This window comes from Xiphophorus couchianus, chromosome 9 (assembly GCF_001444195.1).
Source record: "Xiphophorus couchianus chromosome 9, X_couchianus-1.0, whole genome shotgun sequence".
NCBI classification, from domain to species: Eukaryota; Metazoa; Chordata; class Actinopteri; order Cyprinodontiformes; family Poeciliidae; genus Xiphophorus; species Xiphophorus couchianus.
Genome location: NC_040236.1, coordinates 24940804 through 24964615, shown reverse-complemented (window position 1 = coordinate 24964615; position 23812 = coordinate 24940804). Strand labels below are relative to the sequence as shown.

The following is a 23812-nucleotide window of genomic DNA, read 5'->3' as shown; positions in this document are numbered from 1 at the left end:
GGGAGAATTTTGCAGGAACTAATTTGGGAGAGGCATCTGCAGGTTTATCTCTGTCTTTTCCCAGACTCTGTTATCTTCAATTTGGCTTTGGAAACCCTTGCTGTCAACACCAAAGCTCCTCAGAAAACAATGAAGTCGTCTCAGCTCCGGTGGAATGGCACACATGGAAGAGCCCTCAGGGAACGGCTGAGTGTAGCAGTTAATGAACCCTTAGTCAGCCCCGTCTGCGCGGCGATCTGACGCTCTGCGAGCCGTCACGCTGGCTTTCCTTCACTTTGTCTTGGCGCAAACAATTACGCCGAGACAACGGAGCAGCGAAAAGTGGCTCCACAAGGAGGGAGCAGAAAATCAGCTTTTATGTCTTGGTGTCACAAGGTAAAGTGAGTGATACTGCACAGGAGGTTGTGTGTTTAGGCGTGTGGGGGCGTGTGTGTGTGTGTGTGTGTGTGGCAGTGATTGTGAATGCTCACCAGGCAAGATGAGACATCCTATTTCCTGAGTGGGAGACATGAAAGCAAGAACTTTTTTTTTTTTACACAGTTGATATCAACGCACAAATACACCATGCTGTCTCCACCCTAACATGGGAGAAAAACTCCAACCACAAAAAAACCACACACTCCAAGCAGCAGGCTGCATGCGCTCACATTCCCAATGGAGGGAAAAGTGAGCAGGATGGAAGGAGAAAAAAAAAAAGCAGGGCCGCTCTCTCCAACAAACGTCTACTTCCTGGAGCCTGGTGCAGTCCTAGATGTGACAACCGAGCTTTGTCTAGACAGAAACAAATGCTTTGCTCACCAGACAGGAATTCAGTGAGACCACAGCCCCTCCATTTCACACCACCTTTAGGCTGCTGCCCTCACATGGCTCACAACAAGCAAGTTACACTCACCATTGTCTAAATGATCCAGCATTTATAATCCCAGCCATCTGCACCTCCCTGTTATTCAGCAACACAACAGATAACAGTGAGCCTAATTAAACAGGATGCACTATTTTTGCCTTACCTCGTGTCTGTCAGCGAGGAAAAACCTTCAGGTTTGCTTTCTTAACTGTTATTACAAATATGACACAGCTAACATATTTGGAATATTTTTAAAAACAGGAAGGGCTCTAATCTTGTCTCCACTTTCCTCTTTTGTTCACACCTCCAGACGAACACATCTTAAAAGCTGATTGTCTACAAGCCTGGAGGCAAGCCAAAAGTGGGGATGACAATTTATAGACTTGCTGGTAAACCTTTCCTCTCCAACCCTGGTTCCAGACAGGTTTCAGATCTGAATCAAATGAATCGTTACCAGGCCTTTTCACCCTTGATGACATGCTGAAGAAGTTACTCAATCATTTGATTCAGTTGTGTTGGGGCAGGGATGGATCTAAAACCTGCAGGATGGTAGGTTTACAGGACCAGGGTTGGAAACTTCTGCTCCATAATGTTGGAAGAGAAGTTCTGCCCAACAGTCAAACCAAAGTCAGAAGAAACAGAGTGCACATACTAACAATGAGGGGGTTTTCACCGCTCATAGTCCCGTTGGGGACCAAACCTGCAACATGTGTTACATTCTCAGTTGTGTGGTTCTCTTTCACACTGCACTGAGTCAAATCAACCAAACCGTTCTAACAACCTGTTCCCCGCCTTCGCATGAAGATGGCGCTGCACCAACAACCACTTAAAGAAACAACACAAACCTCTGAAGAAGTCACTGAGCGGAACTGTCAGATTTCTAGCTGTTGTAGGATTTCTCTTCCTCTTTGGCAAAAAAACATTTCTCCCACCAGCTCTAGACTCACGCGTTTGTTTTGGTTGTATTTACCCAGAGTGCCCTGCGCTGTAGTCCGCTTCCTGCTTTTGGATTCACATAAGCATTCAAACTGTATCAGAGTTCACTTTAGTCAAACAGAGATGTAGGTCTGTAGGGTCATCAGGGTTTGGCGCATTAACTGGACTTTCTAGGCAAACGAAAGAAAGCTGAGTTAAAGCAGACTGAACAGAACTGATGGGAATGCACTGCATGTAGTAGTTTATTGTTTTTTCAGTTCATAAAATATGTTCTATTTCTGGTTCTCTTTCACACTACACTTTTGGTTTGTCTCTTGCCACAATCCAAAAAAACTGACGTATATCTGTTTCTTGTTCATGGATAAAGATGGAGCAGGTGATGGAAGCTGGATTGGAGACATGAATTGGTGTAAAATACTTGCAAAATGGGAAGCTTTCAAGACTGCCTATGTTCCAACTTCCACCCAACTTTAGATCCTGTTCTTTCAGGAAGTAGCTTCAGCCACTAAGTCTCATTTCATAATGAACAAACAGCACCATGGAGACAAAGGAATATTACAGACAGGTCAGGCATAAAGCTGAGGAGACGTTTCAACAGGGTTAGGTTCTAAAACGTAACCCTGGTTTTAAGAAGGATGGAGCTAAATGCAGGAAGGAATCCTGTTGACTCGGGCTAAACTTCCAGCTGACCACAAACTCCAGAGCTACAACAGGGTTGGGACCGAGCCACTTTTTTCACTTTTAATATTTCCCGGTACTGATCCAATACAGAGAAACAGCTGGATTGACTTTAAACGTAGACATAAATGTACTTAATTACAAATTTATCTTATAACTCTGCTCCAGTACAACTCACTTGAACATGTCAATAGCTTCTCAAGCTTGGTCAAACATGTAAAAACAACTTTAATTTGTTCAGTCAAAGCGTAGTGAGTAGAACAGCCAATGTAGAATAAATAGTAAAGAAACTGAAACTGACAAAAATTATAGGTTGACTATCTTGGTCAAACATGAAAAATAACCAGCAAAAAAATCCCTTCTCTCAAATGATTCACAAAGTGCATTTAGGAATTGCAAAGACAATGTAAAATAAATAATAAAGAATAACGTCGCTCAGAGCAAAAAGCATGGAATTAGACTGAATAGATCTTATGGAGTATGGAATTATACTCGATCTAGAACGTTTTTCAACATCAGGACAGATACAGATGTTAATATCAGATCAGTGCATCTCTAAGCTATAATGGACTGGATTAGATTTGTCATTCCCGGTCCAGTCAAAGTCCATCCCACCTGGGCTGTCTTGCAAAGAAGAATGTGCACAAATGTCAGTGTGTAGATGTGCAAAGCTGATAGAGATGTGCCCAGAAGATTAGCTGCTCCAACGGCAGTGAGAGGTGTTCCTAACAAAGCATTCACTCAGGAGGCTTGAGCAGAAATGGACCTCACACCTGCATCACACTTGGGAAATGCAAAGAAACCGCTGCAAGTGCAGCATGAAAAGAAAGATTCTGACTCATTTGATTCAGCATAGCAGAAGAATGAGATCACCCTCGTGTTTCTGCTGTTGGCGGGAGAGAAGTGGATCTAATCAGAACCCGGCAGGTCCGACATGAAGACGGTGGCTGCAGATAGACACGCTTGTTACTGCTGCCTTCTGATGGCTTATCATGACGAACGGGACACAAACGTATGGGGAAGAATGAAGTTGGGGGGCGGGAGGGAAAAGAGGCTTCTGACCTCAGTGACACCACCTCCAACTCCAACTCCACCTCCACCTCCCATTCTCCTTGATATGAACTTTGGAGCACCCTCCAGCTGAGTGAGCACTAAAGTCTGCATAATGAAGCAGGGAGAGGCAGAGGCGCAATAGAGACCCCCACTACTGATTACAGCTTTTGCAAAGTCACCTCGTTGCCTTGGAACCACCTGATCACTGGCTCATGCTGGCGCCCTTTGGACGGCCATGTTAGAACCATAAAGCATGCATACAATAAAGCAGATAATATTAATCAAAAAAGAATCCCAAACATCCAACCCACCTACAACACATGGTGACAGCTCCTTTAGTCACCGCATGCAGACAGGGAGGATTCCTAAATGTCTCAGTGAATGCAGGATTAAAGGGATTAATTGTATTCACAGCTACAGCCAGCAACTTTTAAGGACAACGCCGTTGCATGTACAATACACAGATCAATGTGGAAAAACGAGATCTGCTGCCCTGATTCATTTTAATCTCGCTGGTATTTACATGTGCACAAAAATAAACAGTAGTCAGCCAGTGTTCCCAGTAAGGTTACATTCCCATATAAATACAGCAAATATGAGATTAGTAATGACAAACTTCATCTTTTTTGGTGGAATGTAAACCTCGAAACATTTGAATATTATTAAAAACTTACTTTTGTAAGTCATTTCATACTATAAAGAATTGCTACATAAAGTGACTTGGCCAAGCAATAAATCAATTAATCGCATTATAAATTAAAACTCAGTCATTTCCATTTTCATTTTTCTCTTTTCTACTAAAAACTGGATGAAAAGTTTTCAGTCTGGTCCTTTTTTTTTTGAAGGAGAATTATAGAAACTCCATAATTCACTTTTACTTGTTGTTTTGTTGATTTATTTTTGGACATTTAAAATGTCTCCCAGTTCCAGTGTTAAAATTTATTGATCGTTCAGAATCTGTTCTTGCATTGTTTTGCCATTCACCGTTATATGACTTGCAAATGGTCTAAAAACAACATCGTTATCGCAATAACGTTATCGTTATTGGTCATCGCAAAAACTTCTGGGACAATTTATCGACCTGCAAAACTTGTGAGCGTGACAAATATTACAAGCATTTCTTTCTTGTGATTTTGATGGCTATAGACTGTACTAATAATCCATAATTTGGTACTTTTGGAAAAACAGATTATAAACTAAGATCAATAAATGAAAAGTACATTGAGTTCAGCGGGTTTGGTTGATGCTTCTTCTGCATGAGTTTCTGCATTAGTGCGGCGTAGCATGGCTGCCTGTGATTCTTACTGAGGTGTGATGGAAACCCAGGTTGCTTTGATAGTGACCTTTGTAATCCTCTCAAGGGTGTGATTTTTTTCCTTTTTCCTTCCACTCAACTTTCTATGAATATACCCTTTTCAAATTGTTTTAAGTTTTTAAGACACTGAATTTGGTGGCTTTCAGCATCTGTAAGCCCTAACCATCAAAGTTAGCAAAAAAAAAAACTCTCTGAAATCAATCAGAGCTGCACAATGGCACAGTTTGTAGCACTGTTGCCATGCAACAAGAAGGTCCTGGGTTCAAATCCTGGCCTAGGGTCCTGTTGCATGGAGTTTGCATGTTATCCTGATGAACTCTTTAGTGCAGTGTGCTTCAGTGTCAACAGGCTTTGAGTCCTGTACTGCAAAAACAAAACCTCTGTTCTGTGGAAGTGCAGTTATTCATGTACTGAGCCTGTTTACAGAATCCACAGCAGCAATGAGAGACACTGAGAGATACAGAGTGTTATGTTCCTGTCCTGACAGTTAGACTGTAAATAAGGGGTGGGGAGGAAAGCAGATAAGTGTGCATGCAAACTAAAATGCTCCATAAAATTCCCCTTTGGGAGCAACTTTTCAGAGAGGAGATCTGAGTGACCTGACCTGCTGTGTCACCATCGCTGAATATGAAAGTCCATCCGAGCGCTCCGGAATGCATTTTACAACAAACCGGTAGATCATTTATACGAGTGAGAATCTCCTTCCCGGCAACGGGTCACTGGGACCCAGACAGGTCCGCTCACTCTCAGCAGTGGGGAGATGTGCGGTTTAATTGCGATGCGAGCTATTAGCCGAAACTCTAATGGCAGTCAAAATGAAGATGACAAGATACGATACTTAGTCACAGTCTGGTGCAGAGCTCACACAGAGGCCGACGTTTCCAGCCATGCATTCTGGAAGCGCTTCATTCAAAGCAGCGACCAGGATCTCACAGGGAAAGTATGTGCGGGCCGGTTGGAGCGGTTTGTTTTCAGAACGGCGTTAACTCCAATGGAACGCGGCTGCAGACCCGAGCAGCATACCACCCTGCTTCTCCCCTAATGAACATCAGTCAAAAGCACATTTTCACAGACCACTGAATGTATGCTTCCAAGGCAAAGCAATTAACTTATTTCTGGACTGGAAAATATTTCCTTTTCCACTGTCTTGTGAGGCAGGGAGGGCGGGAATTTTAGGACGGGGGGGGAAGAAAAAGAAAGAAACATTGAAGTGGAGAAGAGCAGCTTGTACAGGAATGCCAGGCATGTAACCAGAGGCTGGGCTACCTCTGGGCAGGGTGACATCCCGGCAGCTGCTCGTTCTTCCTCTCTTAGCTGCCAGACCGTAATGTTTGTTTAACTGGGACCAACGATTCCCTGAACGTCCGAAAACGGAGAGGATCGGCGCGGCTGGAATTCCTGCCCGGCTGACACGTGGCAAAGGAGAATCCTGAACTGGGACACGGCACATCGGCCAGCTGGATGGACTGGATACTGTCAAAGCCCAGCAGGCGTGACAGAGTGCACTTCCTGTTGCTTTGCAGAGAGGCATGCTGCGTTTTCATTACAAATGTGAGCAAAGCGTTGCGGTTATTCCGCTAATGTCAAAAAGCACAATTTGGCGTTGCAGTGTTTCCATTAAATAAGAAACACAATTAGAATCACAAATGTTTTTTAAAAAGTCATTAAAAACACACGGCTCCATCATCCTCCTACCATTTCCTGTCGTCTTCTTTGTCTTTTCCGCCAGTAGTATCATCAGGTTATTGATCACTTGACCAGTGTGATACGAAGAAAATGTTTGTATTGCACTTTTGCTAAATACAATACTGAGACTAGCTGCGTTTCCATTGACCATATAATTGCACAAATTGGAATTATGAAAATAAATCTGCGTAATGGAAGCACAGCAACTTTAAAAAAGCTCATGTTTTTCGGTTGGATGAGGTGGAGTTTTTGGCCATATTCAATGCAAAATACATGATCAGCAAGAGGATGTCACCACTGGCACAAACCATGAAGAAGAAGACGACAGGAAGTAGTTGGAGGATCATTGCGTGACATGTTTTATGTTTTTTAATGACACATGAACAAATTTATTCATGTGTGGTTTTTATTGCATTTCTTATTTAATGAAAACGTTGCAAAACTGTTTTTTTTTTTAAATTAGAGGAATAATAAAGTTTTGTCCACATTTGTAATGGAATCAGAGCTGGTGACAGCAGTGCAGTAAAATCAGTCTGTTCCTACAGTAAAAGAGTGATTCACTCCAAAACAAAATGTCTGCAGCTTTACAGGAGCAAAAAGCAGAAACTGCTATAAAAGATGTTCTGGTTTCCATTTGGAGGATATGCAATTCTATTATTATTCTATTTTTAAAATTGTCCTGCATTCGGCCTATTGACTCTTTAATCTTGTCCTTTTGGAGGCAAAACATAACTACTGCTTGAGTAGCTGTAGAGTACCCTTTGGACTTGGACGTACTGTTTGCTGAGAAGCAGTCAATGCAGACGATGACTGATTACTGTGTTCTGTCAGAGGAGCAGAGGACGGACAAAGGAAAACAGTCTCTCTTACTTCCTGTGTTTATACAGAGCTAGCCACCCTCAGAGGCTACATTAGAACTACATTATCGCTTCTCCAGGAGCCATCCTTGAAATGTAACCAACTCCTACACAAGAACATGTTCTGTACAAGTGGATAACTCTCCCAATCTGGGACGGACAGGATGCTGCTTTTGCTTTCGGTTCTTCAACCATCAGAATGGAGCAAAGTTCTATTCTATCCGTTCATTTTCCAGAATTTCATGAGCTCCTGTTTCATGGAACTTCTTTAGAAATGGACTGTGGACTCTGACATTAGCCTTGTGCTGCTGTGCTGCTGCTACATATTTAGCATTAAGATGCTATTTCAGGCCAGAATAGCTTCACTGACAGCCCATAACTTGAACACAGCAATAATGTTTTTTCTAGCGTCCCATCAGATCTTTTTATGAAGCAAAGATAAACCCTCTGTGAACCGTCAGAGAAACGGCGTTATCGTCCATCACTGTTTGTTTGCCTATATAGTTGGTGCGTCAGATTTACGGGACGTAGTAGAAACACAAAGCAAAGATTCCTGCTTGGGACTGTAAAAAAAAAAAAAAAATGCAATAAGCATTTTAATGCCTTAAAATCGATGTAATTAATTCATTGAAATTAAAATGTTAACCATCATCCACGACTCTTTGAAAATGTTGAAATTAATGTTATAACATTTAATTTCCCTCTCCGAAGTGTATATTACTAAGTCATGTTAATAGCAGTAAAATATTGCAGGTCTCTGAAAACATTAGACCATGTAATCCATTGTTATTTAAAATGTTGACGTTGAAACCACAATGCCAAGCAACCAGTATTATACATTCTCATATTGTGAGGATCTCATACAAGTTTGTGCAAACTGCCAAATGTTATGTGGATTTGTCAAGGCCTGGAACAAAGTTCAGCACAACACCTGCCAAGAGAAAAAAAAAACTCCAATAAATGCTTCTTCCATTGTAGTTTTGTTTGGAAAAGACTGTTAAGCAGGAACTATTACAACAGGTGAGTTATGACTACTCCCTAAAACACACCCACTTTAATCCAGCAAACTGGTGAGCCATGAAGGAATTTGCATGAGTTTCTGCAGCAATACTTGGGGTAAATAGGTCAGGAATGTCAAAGAAATGAACATTTAAAATCTTGGGTTTTCGTTCATGTTGACGAATCAAATTTCTGTTTCAAAACTGCAAATTAACATAATGTCAGGACAGCAGGAGGTACAGTATGTTCTTTAAGTTCACATTTTAAACTTTCTTCAGCATCTTCTGTCAGTGATAAGAGCGGTTGCTACTAGAATAATACATGCAGCAGTCCTGGTGTGCAGTGGGGAATGCAGACACTTGCCTAAATGTGGAACTTCCAAAACTTTGTGAAAGAATCCACACTCGTTTTGTAACATAGTTATCGGAAGCTAAAGGGAAAGAAAAACAGAGCAACGCTGCTGTAATACCTTCCGTCTTCTTGCTAACATGGTTAGCATACCTCACATTCCTAAAAAGCAATGTCTACTGTACTTTAGAGGATGCAGATCTGCAACTAAACTTTGAGCTGGAAAGGCAACAAATACTAAAATCCAGCTTTTCTCCCCAGAGATTAAATTCCAAACAGAATAAATCAGGAACTTTGTTGCACTCTATGTTGCCTGCCTAAAGTTTCGCTCTCCCTCGCCCTGCCGCAGCATAAATGAGCCACGTTTTGACATGCCACAGAAAATACTTTCATTTTTAAAAGGTTCTTACATCTCTGTGCTTCCTCTGAATTGGTTTCACTGATACAGAAAATGTTTCACTCGACAACAGCGTCCACACTGAAGAGCATATAAAAGGAAGTAATTTAGAGTCTATGCATCAGTCAGCGTAAGCCAACCAGTCTGATCCTAGTCATCAACTGATTTTTCAGGGCATCTCCAGTACATATTGTGTGTTGTGTGCATGGTGCCGGGGCTGGTGGGTGGTAATGTGCAATCAAGTTATTTTACTTAAATTGTTTATCTCTGTGCAGATATTTTCATGTAAATTTGAATTGATATGCAAATATCTACACTTTTCTAATAAGAACTAATAAACTTTCTGTTTGCCAGATCATTTGAAAATTCTGAGCTCGGCAGGGAACGAACCTCTTAGAGTTAGTGATGCACTGACAAATTAGCCAAAATTACTTTCATTTTGGGAGATCAGTAATCGGCCGATACTTAAATGTGAACCCGATTTTATATATGCCAGCAAAAATCAGCAACTGTTCCCTTTTGCTATGCCATGAGAGCGGGCTGACCGACAGACCCCTCCCACCAGGTTACATCTGCACATCTGCGTTTTGCAATAATCACCTCACTGTACCCAACTTAGCAACTTTGTTCCTATATTAAGCAACTTTTCAGACAAAAGAAATCGTAATCTACAGGTCTGGCTTTTTAAAGATCATTGGTCGGCCAGAAAACTGCAATCAGTGCCCACCCACCCATTAGTACATCTCTAAAGCCATGTTCAAAACCTATCTAAAGTTAAAAATCACACATACAACTCATGCCTGTAATTCCATTCACCCCTCAGAAGTGAAGTTAGTGTCTTTCCAGGCATTTGTTTCAAAAGCTGCTCCATAGTAACAGGATCTGCAGTGACCTAGTTGTGGAAGGAGCTGATAATATATCATAAGAACAACAGGGAGGGTGAGATTACACATCTGAATCCCCGATCCAATAGTTTCATGTTGCACATGTAGTGCTGCTCAACGGAAATGCATTTATAGAAGATATCTTCCGGTTCCGTTTAGACACCTTATTATTTTGTAATATTCTATGATGCTACTCTTCGTTGAACATTTAGCGGCTGCTGAAAGCCTCCAACGATTCTGATGCAGAAGCTTGATGCAACTCTCTGCCCTACTTCAAATCCAACCAGTATTTGCGTTACAGCCACGCAGACAGGAGTGCTGATCTGAGGGGCCTGGCCGGAGCCCACCCAGAGAAACCCCAGCTCAACCCCAACAACTGGCGATCCACCAGTAACGTCGGGAACATGAATCTCTGTTAGGAGAGTGAATTATTTTTGGAAGCAACATGTTCTTGTTCCTGGGAACAGGGCAGTTCTGAAAAAGGGCAGAGCATGTGGGAACAAAAGGTCCCCCGATTCAATCACTGCTGTCTTCCAAGAATGGAAACAAAAATAGATTTCTTTTAAAGATTTTGTGTTCCCACCCTTTCAGGACGAAGTGGAATGCATCGTGCATTGTCTGCAGGCAATAAAGAGCCCACATGTAGACATAAATTACTGTAAACACTGCAAACACGTGGATCCGAAATGCAACGGGCAGAATGAGAGCCGTCCCGCTGGCCGTGGAAGCGAGCCATGGAGTGAGTATTAACCACATGAGTTCCTGCTTAGGGGGAAAGCCACTCCCAGAACTGAATGCAGTGAGTAGGAGTTTGAGATTGCACATGTATGTGTGTGTGTGCGTGTGAGAAAAGTTGAGGCATTTTTTTGTGGAAGGGTGTGTGTGTGTGGGTGGAAGGGGGCGGGGGGTTGTTCAGGAAGCGGACATGGTGCAAGCAAGCAAGAGGAAAGAGGACGTCCATATATGTCCAGATGCCTACGAAACGGGAAAGAGTCATCTATTCCAGCACTGGGATCTCCCTGGGGTGTAACAAGGGGGGTAATATTCAAACATCCTCCTGAGTGAGCAAACACACACACATACACACACCCTGCTGCTCAGAATCCTACCAAACCCCGAACCTGACATAATTCTGACACGAACCCTTCTGGCTTTCATCAGACGCGTCACCTGAAACCCCTTCAGCAGCTGTGGGAAATTCAGAAGTTATGGTCAAATTAATGATTTCCCTCGGAGGCCGACTGACCAGCCGGCCGGCGACTTTCTGTTTCTGCCAGGTTTGCACAATAAATAGCAGCCCAGCAACCAGCTAGCAACACACCTGGACAAAAGCAAAAAAAAGGGCCTTTGTTCAACACCTGCACCAGTGTCACTGATTTACTCTCAGCCAGTTAAACGCTGGGTGCTCACGGTAAAACACGTCTTTGTTGCTGGTGGTATTTATTTAGCTCTTTTGAGATGCATTTGAGCCCTGACCTTTCTGCGCTATCTGGATGTGAAAACGTACCAGTCGCTAGAATAACTGTAAGGTCACTCCAACACCACACATAAGAGCTATTTGCTCTTGAAAACACCAACAGCACGAGAAAATAACTGCACACGTACATCCAGATACTGGTGACCAGGTGACTCCCAAACTATGAATGTCTGAAAGGCGTTCACAATACTGGCCCTCAAAGTGAGGCCCAGTTACAGACTAATAGACTGACCAATACTGACACCATGTGGTGACTTTTTAAAATGAACTGTGAGTTTATTAACAGTAGACTTTTTTTTTCTTCATTTTTCTCTAACTTTAGAGGCAGGGGTGCCCAAAGTGGAGCCTGGGGGCCATTTGCAGCCCCTGGACTGATTTTGTGTGGCATCTGAAATTCAAGAATGATACAAACTAATCTCCATCATGAACAGGCTGTTGATGCAAACGGAGACTTTTTTTTTATTTTTAATTTAGGCAAAATTATTCTTAAAGTATTTAAATCGTCATATAATGGAAATTGTTAGGTACAAAACAAAGTCTGTTTTTTTCATGCTCTTTAAATTTTATAGTAGATAAAACCACATCAAACCAATGACTTTTACTCTGATTGCAGAGAATAAAGTACATTTTTCAAAAGAATTTGCCAATCCAACGCTTTTATCTTAATGAGAAACCTTTTCAGTTATGTGCAAAAGCTAGAAAGGACTTTACACTTTACATCAATCAGTAGGTGATCAGACATTACGTGTAAGGCACCATTTGACAGAGGAAGAGCTGGAATTGGACCAATAACTACTGTACCCAACAGGCTTTGGATCCACACTGAGCTACATGAAATCAGGGAGAATGAAGGAATCCAGGAATTACAAAGTGGGGGGAGGAAAATAAGGCCATTCACCAATCTTTGAAAAGCCTGACCAGCCGATTCTGATTTTTGTGGATACTGATTTACATTTCAAAACTTGTTATGTTGGCAACAGTTGGGTGACTATAATTAACCATGTGTAAGACCTTCTAAAATCAAGAAAATCTATGCTAATTTATGCCCTCCTCGTTTTTACTATGCAGATGATCTCTTGGTTGTACCAAACCCTGACACATCCCTGCCTCACTTGATGGATACTATTGAGTCACATTTTAAACGTATCAGGCTGCAGGCACCTAAAGACATGAAGTATTGGGAGGAAATTGCTAATCCTGTATTTTAAAAATGAAACAAAAATGGGACAAAATACAATTTACTCTATTAGGGGAGATTAATATTATTAAAATGATAGTGGCACCTAAATGTAACTATTTGTTGATCATTCTACCAATTATAATCACCCCCACAATCTTTAGACAACATTTTATATAACTGTTTTTTGGCAAGGGGGGAAAAAAAGCAAAAATCTAACTGAGTAAACTTTGGTCCACTAAGAAAAAATGAGGACTCAGCTCATCAGCTCCGAGGTGGTGTAGATTATCTTCTGCAATCACTAAGCTGGATAAATAGTGGAAATGTTCCAATAAAGGATCAGAATTGTTGGATATTGACAGTGTGTTATGTTTACCAGTTAGTTCAAAGGAGAAATTGTCTGAAAGGGATGACACCACCAGTCCAGCCCTCATGCACTGTGTGTTTGGACCAAAGTACATCAAATTATCACACCATCCAGAGAAGTACGCCCCCCGGTGGTTGCTCTCTGCCATTTGCACTGGAAAAAGACCAGTATATTGGAAGAATGGAAATCAAGTGGTTCATCTACCATAGGACCATTTAAATCATATGAAGAAAAAAGGAGTGAATAGAAATAGGAGGGTAAACAACACTTCTGGAAATATTTACAAATCAGAAAGTGTGAAATCTTAGCCTTATATTAGCTCAGAAAACCCTGTCTCAGACCACTTGAAGCTACCACAAGAACAAAGCATGACTTCCTGTTTTTAGAAAGTAACCAAACTGCCAACTAGTGGCAAATTCACAAGTGTTCAGCTGTCGTGGCAAAAATACCTGGGAATCAGTACAGGACAGGAACATGTGGAAAATATGTTACAATGAGTAACACTTCCCTTTGCTACAATCAGTCTGACTATTTTTTATGTTGAATGGCTCAAACATAGTGAATGCTTAGTTCATTTCTGTATTTTTTGTCCTGCGGCTATTTTGATTTGACAATTTCAGTGGTCACTCAGCTGAAGGCTTGGTATGGTTATTAAAGTTAGTCAATGTTAACTAGTAGTGATCATCTCATTGTTTTGGCGTTGACCTCTTGTACTCACAACAAAATTTGGTGTTTCAGTTCAGCAGCACATCTTATGTTGTGAGACACAAATTAAAATTAGAGAATTAAAGATGGCTGACAATTTATATTTAGTTAGGTTATTCTTATCTTTTGCTTATCAGAGATTGGGTTGCCGAGGTAATACGTCCAAGAGGGAAATCTGGACATCCTGCTCCCCCAGTTTCAAACTCCAGCTCCTTCTTGGGGATCTCACAGTACTCCAGGACCTGAAGGGATGTATACAAAAATTGGGATCTGCCCTGGAGTTCCCTGCTACCCCAAAACCTCCAAAGGGAAATGCCCTGATCAGAAACACCAACCAACCACATCAGCAGACTCCAAACTCCTAAAAGATTCTGCAACTCTAGTAAATAATAACTTGTATTCTCTTGTTGAAAACTGAACATCTCTGTGAATGTAGCCGAAGTATTACTAAACTTTAGTGAAAGAGTACACTTTGAGAGCAGGTAGAGAGAAGAGCATTGCGTTTTTACTCTTTCAGAGAGTAAATTGTATTTTATTTAGTGCAGAATTAGTAATATCCTCCAAATTTTGGCTAAGTTGGATTCCCAAATACTTCATGTCTTTACCAAAATTGCATGGCACACTGATGTCACTGGCTGCAGATTTGTTCCAGCTGATTCTGTAGCCTGAGACTTTTAAAATAGGACTGTAAATTTCACCGCGCTCTCAAGAGGGCAGCAGATTACAGACGGTCTTCAATGTCTGACCTGGTATATGAAATACTGGTGGGGACAGGGCCTGCTTAATTATAGATAAAGTGTGTTTGCAACCGGAGCAGCCTCACAATATACAAAAAGCCCAGGATGCCTGGCTTCCCCAGAGCCTGCAGGCAAAGACACCTACTTACCTTTAAGGAAGTAGTTTGGATGGAGAATGTACCAAAAGTGTTCCTGAGGGTTTGGTCAGCAAACATCTGGGGGGGAAAAAAATAAAGAAAAGGTTAATAACCTCATCCTGCTAGGTAAATTGTGAGACAAGAGAAGCAGAGAACAGAAGCAAACAGTCCAGCAGAGAGTAAACAAGGCCGTCAGTACATGAGGTGACACTATTTACTTCATCGCCATCTGTCAACCACTGAAAACTGCAGTGGGTGGGAAAAAACCTGCTCTGTGCTCCACTTGCTTTTATTTCTCCATTCCAGCAAAACCAGTTGGGTGACCAGTCAGTCCTGTGTTCAGACTGTGGTCTGTGTGCTGAGTGGAGGCAGCTAACATGTGAACTAAAAGGTCTAACCCTAACCCTAAAATTTAACTCACACCATTATTAAAAAAAAAACAACTTCTAACATATAGTCCTAAATCTAAACCTTTAATGTGAAATAAAAAGAGTAAATACATTTTAAAAAACTTTCTAATGACCCTATTATCTTTTCTTCATCTGCATAAGATTAGCTTTAAAGAAACAACCCTAAGCAACAGACTAGTCTGAGAGTTTATCACAGGATCAAGTTGTTTCTCAGCTTCTCACATTACGTCACATTATCTGACTCAAGCAATGTTTACAAAGCTTGCCGCAGGGAAATATCAAGGTACAATTGCAAAATGTAATTTGTAATCAATTTAATCAAGGTCGCTTAACACGGAATTTATTTATTTTGTGTTTACATTTTTGTTGGTTTATTGTTATTTAATGCACATGCACAGCAGCAGAACGTTACTCCATGTATATTTAAAACTTAAAGTTGCCATTCACATGCCATATGCCTTCTATATAATCACAAAGAACACATAGAACATTTAATAAGGTTTAGAATTGTGTCAATGGTTTACGCTGTATTACCTGCTGCCTCTTGTCCTTGCTAAGCGACAGCTCCTTTCCTCCTCTGGTTTAATATTTACCTCAGTAACAACACAAGGGGCCGTGAGAGTTGAGCGTTTATGGCCGTGTGCAGCACATTTAACGCCACACAGCCACCATTTATCTCCAGCTAACACTCCCTGGGGAAATCCAGATAACACCATTTCAGTTTCTGTACATAAAACAAACATATTTTTCACATCTCAACGCCCTTTACAAGACACATTGGATTCATATTCACATGGTTTGATTCAAGTTCAGTCGCTGTCACATAATGTTTTCAAATTCACCTTAGAATGGCAACTGGAAGAAAGAAGTCTATCAAAGAAATAATGGCAGCAATTGTTCGCCCTGAGCAAGCATGGGGGCACAGTGGAAAGGAACAACTCCAGTCTTTCATCAAGGAGAGAAACAGATAAACAAGTAATACAAACTCTGGGACAAAAAGGAGAGTATAAACATAGTAGCAGTAGTAGGTTCATCAACAGCAGCAGAAGTGCTGCAACATGCTGAGATCTGGATGAACTGAACGTCACATTGTGTGGGAATAAAGCAGCTGCTACAGGTCTGATGGTTATTTTTGTTGACACAGTTGCAATTAAAGCAGCAACGGTTTAAGACTCCAAAGCAGCCTGCATAAGCAGAAGAGGAATGTTGATGTCACACAGCAGCGCTATGGTTACAGAGGTAAAAATAGACGCCGCCGTCTAAGGAATTATTTAAACACTAATAAGAGCCAACAGTATCGTCCTAATATTAAGTTGAAGGAAGCAAAAAATAAATAAATAAATAACACAAGTAATAATCTGCGGAGCATTAACTGCAACGTCTGTAGAGAAGTCTATTTGGACACACAGCTGGAAGCAGGAATGGTGGGGTTGCAATGTGTAATTATAACAGTTATTATTTTCAGCCGCTGTTTATGACCAGATTTACTGCATCTGGCTTCTGTTGGTGCAGAAATGTTACACATGTCTCATATTAATGACGTAAAAGTCAGATTAAATGCAACAGACTGCAGGCGCTTTGAAAACTATCAGACATGTATCCAGTTTAGTGCAACATATGGAAGTGATACAGAGCTGATTTTCTGTCTAGGCTTTTGAGAGGTTAAAATTTAAATTGGGACATTTCTTGAAATGCCCCATCCTATTTCTTAAAAAAATAGGATGGGGCATTTGAAGCCGTCTTTGAAGTCTTTGTGACTCTGAACCAAGCACAACTAAACTGTTTTAAACACAAGCCGTTAAAAAAGACTATTCCTGTTCCTCTGCATGCAATAACATTAAGTCGTCCATTTTTATTTTTTTGAAGCTGACAAAACACACTTAGCTTAATAACAACCCACACAGCAGCTAACTGGAAGACCTCTGAGCCATGGAATATGTCAAAGAAAGGACATGTGAAGATAATTCAGTTTACAGTAACAGCTTTACCAAGAGATGTTCCACAGATGCACACGACTATAAATATCCTGCAGATGCTACTGTATGTGACAACTCCCACAATGCCACTGAGCACAGACAGATTATGAATCAAACGGCGACCCAGCTACTGTCACAAACTATCAGCGTCTCATACTAAAAATTAAACATAGCAATAATATCAATGGTATCAAAAGGTAATACCCAATTTGTCCCACATTCATTGTGAATGTAAATTATTTGTCATGATATATATTTTTTTTAGATGCCTGTAAGGCATGAGAAGATGGGAGTGTGTGTGAGAGACTATTAACCAAGTAACAAACATTTAGAGACCTACTTTCATCTATGGTCCTTCTATGACGCCATGGCAACACTCATATAAGAGTGAAAGGACGTTTTAATCATCATCATCATCATCATCATCATCATCAAAAAAAAAAAAAATCTTAAGTATGAGAGAAATGAGGCACCCAGCTGCTACTTCTGCATCTGTGCTCAGAGCTCCTTCAGGACACACCATGCAGGGTTTGGCTATTGAGAGCCTGTGAATGTGACAACCATCCTTTGAATTTAAAGTGATTTCAAACCTGTTTTGGACTATAAATACTGTACAAAAAAAAATCGTAATCATAAGCTGTGGCTCGTCCTCGTCTCTTCTGCTGTGTTTCCAAAGTGAATCGCCTGAAGACGTGTGACTGCGCGTCACTGACGTTTGTCTTAAAGTCTGTTACAGTTACATCACATTATTTAATCCATAAGGTATAATCACAGTAAGAAAGTTATTGGTTATAGTTGTATTGCTGATAATCCAAGTCTGTTGTCTTTTGATGTTTCCTTTTAAGGGGACATATCATTCAAACACTTTTTTAGCCTCTAAATACATTTGTTGTGTAGAAGTCTCTAGGAGTGCAGAAAAGTTGAATTTAGTCTCTTCCGTTGCCTTGTAAATGTTTAAATTCTGTTTGGGACACATTTTTCCATCTGTTCAGTTTTCTCTATTCTCTTTTACGCTTTTTGAACTATAATGTCATTAGACAAAGTCAATAGCATTCAGCTAACCAATTTTACGAATCCACTCGTGTTATTTTTCACAGTAGGTTTGTAGTCCAAGTTCAAGGATGTGGAAGCTACAAGTGGATAAGTAAAAATCCTCGGCTGCTGGATGTATTAACCCACATAGTTCATTACAAAGTTCTCCAGAATCAGAACCTCTTTGAAGTGCCTGTATACATGTTATTTCCACTGGGGTCAGTCCAATTTGTTTCTTTAAAGCACTTTAAAGATGAATGCTTTAGCAACCTCCACCAGTATCAAGAGGGATTTGCCAAAAGACTTTGTCTGACTGAGGCGTCAGCTCCTTCTGACTAAGGAAACGACGGACACAGTAAAGCAGTAAGCTGCTAATAACGCTGCTAAAATGACAACAAACTTTATTTTAGACATAAATGTGCTGACATGACGTCTTGACTATTGTTTTGCTAGGTCCCTTTTGCTTGTGTTAGCACTGTGCGCTAGCTATTAGCTCCTTGAGGACGTAACCATACTCCGTATTTTGATTAGTATTATTACATAAAAAGTTTGCTTTGTTTTTGCTGGTTTTGTCATGGGAGAGCACATGATCCAAATGCACTCAGTGACATTCTTAGCTTTAGCGTGAGCTAACTCGTCAACTGTGTTGAGGCCTTGTTTACAACATGTCTTCATTCGTATTATATATAATATTATGTTCATTTTTCTGGCTTGTAGACGTAAAAAGTCTTAAGTTGTTGACGTCTTTTAATCAATTTTACGAATACAATCTTTCTGCACTGCTAGTTATCAAACTACAAATATGGCTTAAGGTGGAGTGGAACGCTCTGCAACCCGGAGTTGAATTTAAAGAGACGGCACCAAAACGAGTTGCTCTCAGATGCAGAACAGAGGTAAAAGTCGGGCCTGTGGGGCCACAAATATGAAGAATTCAGACCAAAGCATTGCAGTTCCACTTCACACAGACCACAGAGGAATGGTTTAGATGTGAAAAGGCAGGATTTCACAGCGTGATATGTTCACTTTAAAATGCATATCAAGTACAAAGAAAGTTTTCAGTGGCTTTCCTTAAAGCTGTTAAATTGTAATCACTGAAAAGAACTGGGATCAAAGGCAGCATTTGTCTGATTTCACAGCTTTTTGAATCCCATTCTGGATTCTGTTGCTGCGGGCGCTTTTTGCTCAACACGGATCGGTGAAGCTGCAGGAATGAAAGTTGCATTGGCAAAAAATTAAATAATAAAAAAAAAAAGACCAGAAATATCATGATATAAAAACCTGCATTTCACTTTCTAGTTTTATCATGTTTCAAGAGCAGTGATACTTGTACAACATCAGCCATTCATTTACATGAACAGCCTGGATTAGGAGCCCACAGTAGAAACACACACAGCTAATAGCTGCAGTAAAAAAGAACTTTCTGGAAAATAAATTTTAAAGGGAAAAACATTCTGGAACAAAAAAGATGAGACACACCAAAAACCTTGTGAATTACTGCGTCAAGGCTGGAAAGGCCGTTGTTTAAGACAGTAGTGTCCAAACCAAGAGAGTTAGAATGGACCAATCTCCTGGGGCCTGGAACAATTGCTTTTGTCAAATAAAAATGTACAAATAACTACGTTGTGCCTTTTTCAATTTTTAGATTTTATTTTTCAAAAAACTAAGCACACAGGATTTTGTTAAGAATTTTAACATTTTTTTAATGGATCTTTAACTCAATGTAGATCCCAAACATAAAAAGGTCTGGCGTGACTGAGTTATTATAACAAGGTCTACAGTCTTTTAAAATGTTAAAAGTGACTGTTGTCCTTTTTGGGGCAGAATGTTTTTATTTTAGCCTCAAGCTAAGGGGGTTTGTGGGTCAAGCCTGAGTAATAGTTGTTGGATGTTTGTGGTTCCTTATAAAACAAATTTCAGATGAATGCAATAAATGAGAAAAAATTTGAGTTTTAATATTATTATTATTATTATAATATTATTTTATTTTAATGTTGATTTGCTCCAATCTAAAATTGCAATCAGAAGGCCACAGAAAATCATTCAGTGGACCACAAATGGTCCCTAAGCCGCACTTTAGACACCACTGATTTAAGAAGATCTTACACTTGGAAAAAAAACGTCAGTTCGGGATTTTTTCAGAATACTTAAATAATTAAAATTGATATGTTTTACTTGGCTGAAATCTAATAAACAAAAAGATTGGCACCATAGTTGCATGGTACACAATAGAGTTTCAGTTGAAATATTAAAGGATCAGTGAAGGGAAGAGAACAGAGCCCACTGTGAACGCTCCCCTCGCTGGTTGCTAAGCAGTTAATGTGTTCTGCACTCAACAGCCTTCTCACATATGACACATTCTCTTCACAGAGAGGTTGCAACACCTTCATCCCTGCCATATGAGTTATGTGAGGAGATTCACACGTGCATCAAGGCAAGAGGAGGGGAGCGGTTTCTTTGTTGCTTTTTTTTTTTTTAAATAATACTCCGTACCTGCAGAGGTGGAGAGGCTGACTAGAAACATTCTCTGAAGGTCTTTGTGACCAGAGCAGTGACGCACAGAGGAGCTCCCCAGAGGCCGAGTGAGGAATTTGAGTCGAGGGACAGACAGAAGGAGGGGGCCTGGTGGCTGAGTTAAACCATGCTACGGTCTGCACCAGTGGTAACCCAGGCAACATGGACGAATCCACTTCAACACCAACAGCCCAGTCACACCAGACTGCCAGAAAATAGATCCCTGGTGAAAAACATCAGACCCAAACTTAAGAGAGTTCTCAGTCACAGTCACATGCGCACACACACACGCACGCACACACACGCCTGCCCGTTTACAGAAAACACACCCACCGAGTAATCCTGCTGACCAACAGCCCCTCCCACATAACTCGGTCTCAGTGTGTCTAAACAACCCTCCCTTTTGTTGTTTGCAGTAAACATCAGAGCTGCTTGTTGGGGGGAAAACAGGATTACACTCTGACCCGATGCTGTGGGAACGGCTGCTCTCCGCTCTGTAAGCTGATCCTGGAGATTCTGCTGGGAAACAAACTGATAACGTAATACCTGTGGAGTCTGGCAGTCAACAACCAGGCCTACGCGCCGCAAAGTTTGCTCACGATGACCGCACATTCTTGGGCCATGTTTGTGTTTCTGGGACAGCAGTCAGGGTTGTGCGACATGGACTTGGAGTTTTATCACAATATTTTGGGGTAAAAACAATAAAAGGGATGATAAAAACTTTTTTTTTCTTTTTCGGGGAACTTTGACTGCATCATGGCCCCTCAAACACAAATAGTGCTTGTGGAAAACCTTCCCATTTGTAACAAGCTTCTTTAGAATTGATTTTGGGGCGTGCCGTGGTGGCGTAGGGGACAGCGCCACCCATGTTTGGAGGCCTAGGTTCCTCAACACGGCCGGCGCGAGTTCGACTCCCGGACCCTGCGACATTTGCCACATGTCTTCCTTCCCCCTTCCTGTCAGCCTACTTGTGTATAAAGGGACACTGGAGCCCACAAAAAAAAGAATTGATTTTGAACCATAACAAAGAAAACATGGATTAATATTGTGATATGTAACGATGGCACTTGACAAAATGTAATGTTTCAATTGTTCACTGTGTTTCTGACTTTGCATTTTTATGTTTTTACAATGTAAAGCACTTTGAACTGCCTTGTGTGCTATACAAATTAACTTGATTGATTAATTGATTGTTTGATTTGCACAACAGTAGCTGCTCTGAATCATATTTTCAAATGTACTGATATTTGATACTCTCATTGAATAAACAGTGGCGAAAGTAGGAAAACTAATAATCCCGACAATATGGAGGTTTATTATTTTTCGGACGATTTTAAACATTCATTGGAATTTAGAGTAAAGGTGATAAATTAAAAATTGTTCTCATGATGAGAAATTTATCACGATAAATGACAGACAATACGGTAACTCCGTAAACCTAAATGGCAGCACTCCTCCCTGTGTAGAATAATAAAATTAGAACTATAATACATTTGGACAAATCAAGTAATAGCTGTTGCAGTTTTTCTCAATTGCTTTGGGGCATTTCTCAAGTCACACTCAACATTTGCATTTCTCAAAGCAATTTGTACAAACAGCAAAACATCAGCACTGTTTACCTGCAAAAAGCCAGTCTCTTTCCCAAAGTTCTTAGTTCATCTCGCAAAGTCAACGTTTCATTTTGTACGGAAAAGACAGTCAAACTGATTAGTCACGTTGTCAATACACGGTGTACTTTGAAGGAGTGTTCTGACGTAAACTATGGATGGAGTTATGGTAGATGACAAGTGTTGTAAATTGTAATTATGGGAGTTCAATGGCAAGAGACTGGACAAAATTCACATTCACATTTTTACTGCAAATTGTTGACAGTGTATGTCATTGTGATTCAGAAAGGAAAAGATAGAACTGCAGAGCACAAAGAAAGAAACAGTAGAAATGGGAACATAAGACCTCCTCTCTGAAGAACGCTCTGCATGCAGCCTTCCAAAGCAAGACTAGAAAAACATCCCAAACGTCGGACCAAGGGGTCAAACTGGGGGCTTTGGAAGTAGCATTTATCGTGAAATTGTGATATGTGAATAAACTGATTTGAACTGAATTATGGAACACTTGTAATCACTTTTATCATCCTCTAAATGTTTCATTTTACTCAGTTACTTTTATTTCCAAATGTTTCAGGGAGAAGAATCGTCTCCTGTTTATAGAGAAAGGCCATTCTAATGGGATGTTTTCCCTTCTGATCTTCTTCAATCAATTCACTGAATCTGTGTTTAGTAGAAGAGAAGAGACACAAAAATTGGTGCAAAATCCTCCCATCTGCTGGACTTTACAACCCTGGATGAGCCTGCATGCATTTAATGGTATCTGCTTTGTGAATCTGGTGCGAAAACAAGGAAAGCAACTACAGTTGCAAAAAAAAAAGAAAGAAAAAAAACGAGGTTCACTACAGGACTGTCTTCCCTACAGTTATGATGATGTCATATTTTCTGAAGTTTCTAGATTTGTCTTGTCATTTGAGCACAGAGCAACTGATAAGAGTCCAAAGTGAATGTCACTCTGAGTAGTGAAGGTAAAACGGTCAGGAGGAAGAATGGGCTTTAACAGGTCAATATTTCGGAGTCTTTGCACCAAGATACTCTGAACTGAACAACAACAGTCACCGTACTGCATTTATTCTTAAACATCTTATTGGTATTTGGAGCAACAGCACAAAACACGCCTCTTTGGCTCTAACCTTCCAGTTATTACATAGCTTTTGTAAATATGTTTAAGGTTTGATACCATTGTCCACCTTAATGAGCTGTAAAGCTACTGACTTCTAATCAAACACATCTACATAATATTTTAATAGTTCGCTTGTTAATCCATAGAAAAAAAAACTTTAACTCCCAAGGCACCGTTCTGCCTCTTATTAACAGAATGTCTGCCATCGCTGGGTTAGGAAAAAAAACAAAATATTATTATTCTTTGTGCTGCTGAAACTCACCTGTGGTCTGTTTTGATGCGAAGTTTAGGGATTTTTAAACTCCAACCATGAAATATTCCGAGCTGGTCTCCTTCCCGTCCGCCTGAAAACTTTCCCTGTGATTAAAACACATTCAGTTGGTGTCGGAGCGAAGCAGACAGACGGTGGGCGCAGACGGGCTTCAGCCGCTGGCCGCTGCTGCTGAGCTGTGGGCTGGGCTGCACGCTGTCCGGAGCGTACAACACTGCCCCCTGCTGGTAGCTCCGTCCGACTGAGAAGGAACCAAACAGGATCAAAGCGTCTAATCCGTCCATCCAT

General features: G+C 40.7%; 1 protein-coding gene across 3 annotated transcripts in view; it reads right to left on the bottom strand.

The window, feature by feature from the left end:
• gng12b (guanine nucleotide binding protein (G protein), gamma 12b) overlaps positions 1–23709 on the bottom strand; it is a 38063-nt gene extending 14354 nt beyond the window's left edge. Inside the window, exons 1-3 of one of the 3 annotated variants that reach the window (XM_028027646.1) lie at positions 23516–23707; positions 15542–15699; positions 14610–14675 (exon numbers count right to left, since the gene is read on the bottom strand). The gene's annotated coding sequence lies outside the window, so the exon portion shown is untranslated. Of the gene's footprint in view, positions 1–14609; positions 14676–15541; positions 15700–23515 lie in introns of all 3 variants that reach the window. The other 2 variants (XM_028027644.1, XM_028027647.1) reach the window with 2 other exon arrangements.
• Between the last annotated feature and the right edge of the window lie 103 nt (positions 23710–23812).